This window comes from Oreochromis niloticus, linkage group LG18, assembly GCF_001858045.2.
Source record: "Oreochromis niloticus isolate F11D_XX linkage group LG18, O_niloticus_UMD_NMBU, whole genome shotgun sequence".
Taxonomy (NCBI): Eukaryota; Metazoa; Chordata; class Actinopteri; order Cichliformes; family Cichlidae; genus Oreochromis; species Oreochromis niloticus.
The window spans coordinates 19,790,022-19,796,021 of NC_031982.2; the positions used below are offsets into that span (position 1 = coordinate 19,790,022).

Below are 6,000 nucleotides of genomic sequence, written 5' to 3' on the forward strand. Positions count from 1 at the left end.
TTTGTCCACCGAGACCACCGGGCATTAAGTCCTTGAGCTTCCAACGAGATAAATTACAAAAGCACCTTTAGATATGTAAATGCAAACTACTGTTGAGCTCAAAACACAGGCAAATATTTATGGGTATCTGAATTTATGAGGAGGTCCTAGCTTGGCACTGTATCCATGGTGCTACGAGGGAGGAAATATAAACACGGCAGCGCAGAAATCCTCCCTGCGCTCCCATCTGGATTGCTATCCGCACAGCCGAGGGTCACATTCATGCTAGAGTTGCCACCTGAGAGGGCTGGAAAGCTGCGATGCTTGTCACACAGTTGCAGGTTTGAAATAAGAGTTTGAATTTGTTGCAAATAAGTGATCACACGCTGCAAGGAAGGGTGAGACAGACAAACAGAAAAGACAGAATACAGATCATGATGGCTGTCCAGGGTTGAAAGTCCTCCCTAAGTAAACAAGACAGGCTAACAGCAGCAGACTGCAGGGCCCCGGGCTGTTTGGCCATGGGACAGCAGCACAGTATGGAGCAGTGGCTCCCTCAGGAGATACCCGTTGATCTTTCCATGCTGCCTTTCAAAGGAGAGCACCGCTCAACGCTGCCTCCGGAAGAGATGGGATCTCTGACTCAGCCCTTTTGGGTTTCCTCGACAGACACTGTGGAATACTCTGGTAGAGTAAACACTTAAAAACATTAAAGCTGTGCTGGTTGCGGAGTCTTTTAGATTTGGACTTGCATCAAAAAGTCTCTCAAATGGAAGGAGCGTTTGTGTCCATCACCCTTTTATTGTTCTGTGTTGTTATTGTTATCATGTGATTTAAAAGGGTTCAGAGAAAGCCAAACTGTGCTTTCAAAACCGTGTACACACGGCCTTCTAGGTTGGCAAACACAACCAATCATAAAGGTACCGCCTCCTGCCCTGTCGTAAACTCTTCGAGTCATATTCACAGGAAGTTTGTTACACACGAGGGGGAAGGTTCAGTGCAAAATAATAGGAAACAATGATAAACAGTATCTATAAAAATAAATCTGCAGTGTAGTGATTACATCATATAGCTATGTATAGTCAGTGTTATTTATTACAGAAAGGCTGGGAGTGTGTTCAGGGAAGGCAGGGCGATGAGAGGTGAATGACATTTGTGGCAGAGAAGAGTGAAAATCAGAGGGCTGAGCACATGTCCTTGGCCTGACTCTGACTGTGTACGATTGTGTGTTTGTGTGTGTACTGTAAGGAATGCAAGGAAGCCGTCAGGAATTGGACTTAATGGGAGGAGATGTGATAGAAAGCTGAACATGAAATGAACATTGGTCCGATGATTCATCAATAACCTGAAAGCCTTTGACCCTAAAGTGAGTCAGGTGCTACACGTGTCACCTGGGAATGAGCTCAGATGTTGTTTTTAATCCCTTATTTACCTTTCAAAATTAAAGAAATTACTTCAGATAACAAGTTTATGTTGAAATGGATGTTCTAACTGCTATTTACAAGGAATATCTTTATGGGAGATGTCGCAAATCAGCGGGAAGTACAGTTTTATTGGATAATTTGATCAAATTTGATATGATTTCTCTCTTTACTCCAAGTTACATGACACAGAGCAGTAAAGATAAATCGTTAGCCAATGAAGAAATACAGCTGTTTCATTATTTTATGTGAAAAACATCAACATAAAATCCAACGTGCGTTTATAACAAACTGCGATCTTATGAGATTTGTAATCTGACATTTACAGTGTTTATCCATCCATCCATCCATTTTCTAGAGCCTGTACTCGCCTCTCTTTTTCTCTTTCGCTCTCACAACCGAATGTTTGAGGCAGATGGATGCCCCTCCCTGAGCCTGGTTCTGCCAGAGGTTATTTCCTGTTAAAGGGGAGTTCCTTCTTCCCACAGTTGCCAAGTTTTTGCTCACAGGGGGTCATCTGATTATTGGGATTTTTTTCTCTATTATAGGGGCTTTACTGCCTTGAAGCAGCTGTGAGTTGGTATTAAATAAATAAAGAAGGTGGGCTACATCCTGGACAGACTGCCATTCTATTATATCAGTGAGAGACAGACAACCATTTACAGTCATATTCACATCTGCCAAGTAACCTAACACACGTCTTTGGTGTCGGAGAGGAAGCTGGAGGACCCGAAAGGACACGTGGAGAACATGAAAATTCCACTCAGAGAGGACCCAGCCGAACCTTTCTTGCTGTTAGGTATAGTGTGAACGTGTTGCCCAGAATTTTTACCTTCATACTATATTCTTGAATGTAGCCAAAATATTATGACAGCCATTTAGATAACCCTTGCTACGAGCATGCACATGATCTCTGTGTTTATACCTCTCTTTGAGCTAAATGCTAAGATTAGCAAGCGCCCGGTCTCAAAGGGGGGTGCTGGGGACAAAAAAACAGAACATTCCTTTCCTTTCCTCTCCATCCCGGCCACTTTTGATCGTTTAATGACAGATGTGATAGAGACAGTAACTATTTTTATTATTTATTTGTTTATTTGTGGATATGGGTTGTATTAAAATACATCTCTGTAAGCTTTAGTAAAGTCAAAGCACCGGTGGCCACTTCATGGCTGTTTTGATTTCAGGCACGACGCAGCAGCAGCCACCTGACAGCAGTCCTCAGTCGCCACTTCTTATAGACTCGTGTAAGTTTCTGGTTTGATAAAGCCAAGTTCCTAACTTCTGCTGTAGCTTACTATTTAAAAACCTCAAGGATGCCAGATAAAGAATGTCACCTTGTAAATTCTTAATGGCCCATGTGTTGGCAGAGCGTTTTATGGGCTAAATCAGTCTCTCTGTAAGAACAATTAAAAGACTTGTTTCACTTCATTTCAGACATAACTAATATATATATATATATATATATACATATATATATACATATATATATATATATATATGTATAAATATCATTTTTTCCCCCTTTACAAACAGATATAATAAATACAAGCTCTTTCTCTCCATTCATCATGATAAGTTTGTGACCACCATGTAGGTCAGAAAAGAGGTCAGTAACCTTTACTAAGTATTGGTTTTATTGTGAGGTGATAGACTATTAAGTATGAATTAGCCGATCAAAATTAATAATATGTGTAAATATTTGCATTTTAAATAATAATTAAATAAAAAAGAAAGAAAGAAACATTTTTTTATATAATTTTGATTTAAGTCAAGACGATTTCAAGCCTACAGGTAAGCCAGCAGCACAAATCTGTCCACAAACTGTTAAATTATTGATGCTCTATTTTTCTCCACAGCTTTTATTTATTTATTTATTTTTTGGATTTGAGAGACTTGACACCAAACTGTCATGTGCAAACCTCCGTCCACCCAAGAGGTTAAGGTGATGCAGGATATAACATGCATATTAAAACAAGACACACAAAATGTGAAAATGTGTAGAAATGTTTAATAATCACACACAGAAATGTGAAATATAAATCAAAATTACAAAAAGAACAAAACATCGTTCATTTCTATGGTCAAATCCAGTTTTATGTCAAAGCCACAGGGAATCAGTGGCGATGGGGAAAATGAGCCACATGTGGCTGCAGGTTCAAGACTCCTGCTCCGGGTGAATTCCACAGTGGACAATGAGATAAATTAGAAATGAGGAAGCTCATTGTAGTTAACCTCTGTGTTAACCTTGTTTAGTGCTGCCATGCTCACTGACATTTGCAGACAGAGGGCAACAGTAAAATGTAAACACACCAACTCTGTCAAGTGATTTTCTAGCTTTAGGAACCACTCGGAGCGCTCTGTACCACACACGCCACATTCCCCCATTCGCACGCACTTTGTTGCAGTGATTTTCATTGCAGACAGACAGCACACTGTTTATCATAAACACCCAACAAAACATTAGGGAAAATTGCAGGGGAAGCAGGTGTCACTGTTATACTAACTAATTTTTTTTTTCCAGGGACTTGGTCATAAATTAAACATAAGGTAAATGATCATTTTGAAGCTGAATTTGATAAACAGGTACCACCCAGGCAGGAGGGATTTATCCTCGGGAGGCAGGAATGTCCTGTCAAATGTGAAATGACAGTCCAGTTGTTCACTACAAATCAAAAGTGTCAACCTCAGATCATCTCCAAAGTCGAGCTCTCGAACTGAGAAGTACATTTTGACTGGCTTCCCCTTCATGACACAAGTTTTTGAGTGACTAAGTAATGATACGAGCAATTTTACAGAGTGGGGAAATATTTTTCTACTTCAACATGTCTGGTACTGCTGGAACAGTAAATAAAGCTCCACTCTGATATGCAAACATTTCAGACAAATAAAACGATGCTGGGATTAATACCCCGGCTGCCAGCGAGAAAGCTGCTCACATTTTGTGTTTGTTCAGTCTGTTGTTCCTCCTAAAGGTGAAGGCTGCTGGGAAGTTTCTGTTATGAATACTTTACCACTTATTTGCACACAAGCATGAGGTCATTGCAAGGTTGACAAATTCTATTCGAACCCATCTGACTTTTAGTCAGACAAAACTTTGTTAGTATTATTATTAGATTTGTTATTTGTGTTGCATTGTAAGGTATGACAAAATTGAGATGGAGCTTTTAAATTACTAGGTAAAAACCCTGTTTTTTAGACCTCCATTGATCAGACAGTCCTTTATGAACAAGCACTTGGAAACAGTGGAGAGGAAAAACTCCCTTTTTAACAGGAAAAGACCTCCCACAGAACCATGGACTATATATACAAAATGAAATTCATTCTAAATGGTAAAATATGCTCTAATATTATAAACTATATACAATAAAGGGAAAAGACTTGATCTACAGCTTTATTAGTATTTTATATTATAGTGGAGGAATTTTGGGCCCCTTGTATTCACAATGTTGCTTCAGTTCATTGAAGTTTGTGAGCATTTGTTTATGCACAGCTCCCTTGGCCTGCCACAACATTTCAATCAACTTGAGGTCTGACCTTGGATCTGACTGGGCCATTGCAACACCTTGATTCCTTCCTCTTTTACTCATCATATTGTGGATTTGCTCCTGTGCATGGGATCATTGTCCTAATCATTGCATCTACTAATTTGGGCCAAGCTTTAGCTGTCAGACAGGTGGCTTTATGTTGTTGGTATACAGAGCAGTTCACGATCGACTCAGTGGCTGCAAGGTGCCCAGATGCTGTGGCTGCAAAACAAGCCCGAATCATCACCCATCCCTCCACCACCATGTCTAATAGTTGGTATGAGGTGTTTGTACTGAAATGACATGTTTGGTTATCACCAAATGTGGTGCTGTGCATTATGGCAAAACATCGAAACTGTGGTGTCATCTGTTCAAATTACATCACTGGAGAACTCTTGTGGTTTGGTCAGATGTAAATTAACAAACTTAAGCTGTGGTTGAATGTTTTTTTGTTTTGTTTTTTTCAGAGAGAAGAGACTTTCTCCCAGCAGACCTTCCAAACAAGGACACCTGTTCAGTGTTTTCATAACTGTACTGTCAGGAACATTTCCCATGCTATGTGAGGCCTGTAGAGTCTGAGATGTAGCTCCTTTAAAAAAAATTTCAGATTCTCTGAGCGTTGCACAGTCTGATCTTGGGGTAAATTTGCTTGCTCATCCACTCCCGGGGAAACATTGTGTACTGTGTTAACATGCGATTTTAGCAGTTTGCTCCAGACCAGCAAATTGACAAAACTTCTGTTTTTATAGAGGTCCTCACACTTTTGGATGATCAATTACTCAAGTGCATTTTATTAGGAGCACCTGGCTGCTGGTTACCCTCTTAACTCCTGTGGGAGCATTAAGGGTGTATATAATTTTCCACAGTCCTGTGGTATGACATTACGCACAAATGGTGACTAACAGCAAAAGAATCAAGTTTTATCTTTCACTCCCACTCAAATTACTATTATTGTGACAAATCACATCATATTCATCTTAAGATTTATGTTCAAAAGCTTTTGAGTACAAAAAAGGCTGATATTTTTGGTGTTGCTTTCATTGTGGGCTCATCTATTGGCTACCAACCAGTTTAAT

The 6,000-nt window shown here is 39.8% G+C and overlaps 1 long non-coding RNA gene across 1 annotated transcript; it reads left to right on the forward strand.

Moving 5' to 3' along the window:
• The first annotated feature begins 330 nt into the window (after window positions 1-330).
• LOC112842754 (uncharacterized) lies at window positions 331-5,545 on the forward strand. Its single transcript, XR_003214766.1, has 3 exons — window positions 331-666; window positions 2,585-2,644; window positions 5,392-5,545. It is a non-coding gene; the product is annotated as an uncharacterized LOC112842754 (long non-coding RNA).
• Window positions 5,546-6,000: the final 455 nt, after the last annotated feature.